This window comes from Papaver somniferum, unplaced genomic scaffold (genome assembly GCF_003573695.1).
Source record: "Papaver somniferum cultivar HN1 unplaced genomic scaffold, ASM357369v1 unplaced-scaffold_81, whole genome shotgun sequence".
NCBI lineage: Eukaryota > Viridiplantae > Streptophyta > Magnoliopsida > Ranunculales > Papaveraceae > Papaver > Papaver somniferum.
This window is the reverse complement of record NW_020651082.1, coordinates 6,643,100-6,644,242: the sequence shown is the minus strand read 5'-3', so window position 1 is coordinate 6,644,242 and position 1,143 is coordinate 6,643,100. Positions and strand designations below refer to the sequence as shown.

At 37.8% G+C, this 1,143-nt stretch overlaps 1 long non-coding RNA gene across 50 annotated transcripts in view; it reads right to left on the bottom strand.

Moving 5' to 3' along the window:
- Positions 1–1,143, bottom strand: part of LOC113345414 — a 23,385-nt gene that overhangs the window by 14,489 nt on the left and 7,753 nt on the right. The gene's annotated exons all lie outside the window — the stretch shown is intronic.

Below are 1,143 nucleotides of genomic sequence, written 5' to 3'. Positions count from 1 at the left end.
AAAAAAAAAGACGTTCCACCAAGTAGCGGGCAGAGAGAGTAAAGCAATAAAAGACGCCACCCATGCTCGTGCACTTCAGGAATAGACGCCACAATAGATGCAAGCAAGCACCCTGAAAGCAAATAAATCACAGGATCAATCACTTCTTATTCAAGGGGGTAAACATGAGGAGGTAAAAGACAGATAAAGTTATTTTTCAAGCAAAAAAACTAAAATCTGATATAATCCCCTGAAAGCAAAGGTAGAAGTACAGTCGACGTTTCAAATCGCAGTAAAGAAAACAAAGAACAAGCTCCCTTTCAAAATCCTCAGGCTCTCCTGAAACCCAAAGAACAACATCGAACATGCACCTCAATTTAAATAACTGAAAACGAAAGAACTGTATTGTATCAAAGAAAATAATTGAAGAATATATCTAAGATACAAAACAACCCATTGAGCTTCTGCCACAACTAAAACAAGCTCAGCAGCCAATCAGATCAAATACATTCCTCGACGAATCAATGAATTCCAGTGAAGCTTGAACAAGAGAAAACCACAATATAAGAAAAACGACGTTCCACCAAGTAGCGGGCAGAGGGTGTAAAGCAAATAAATCACAGGATCAATCAGTTCTTACTCGAGGAGGGAAACATGAGAAGCGATAAAAAAGACAGATTGCATCCAAAAGTTAATTTTCAAACAAAGAAACTAAATTCTGATATAATCCCCTGAAAGTAAAGGTAGAAGTACAGTCGACGTTTCACATCGCAGTAAAGAAACCCATCCATCCAACTATGACAAAGAACAAGCTCCCTTTCAAAATTCTCAGGCTCTCTGAAAACCAAAGCACAACATCGAACATGCATTTCAATTTAAATAACTGAAAACCACAAAGCCGTGGTGTATATCGAGAAAAATAATTGAAGAAGTTATAAATATGATACAAAACCACCCATTGGGCCTCTGCACAACTAAGACAAGCTCAGCATGCCAATCAATTCAAACACATTTAAAAGAATGCCAACAAACCTAAAATAAAAGAAAACCTCAACATAGAAGAAAAAAACGTTCCTCCAAGTAGCAGGCAAAGAGAGAGAACTAGAGGTATGGAAAGTACATGCATCAGACTCAAATATGGGGACAAGTCACGATACCATGCAC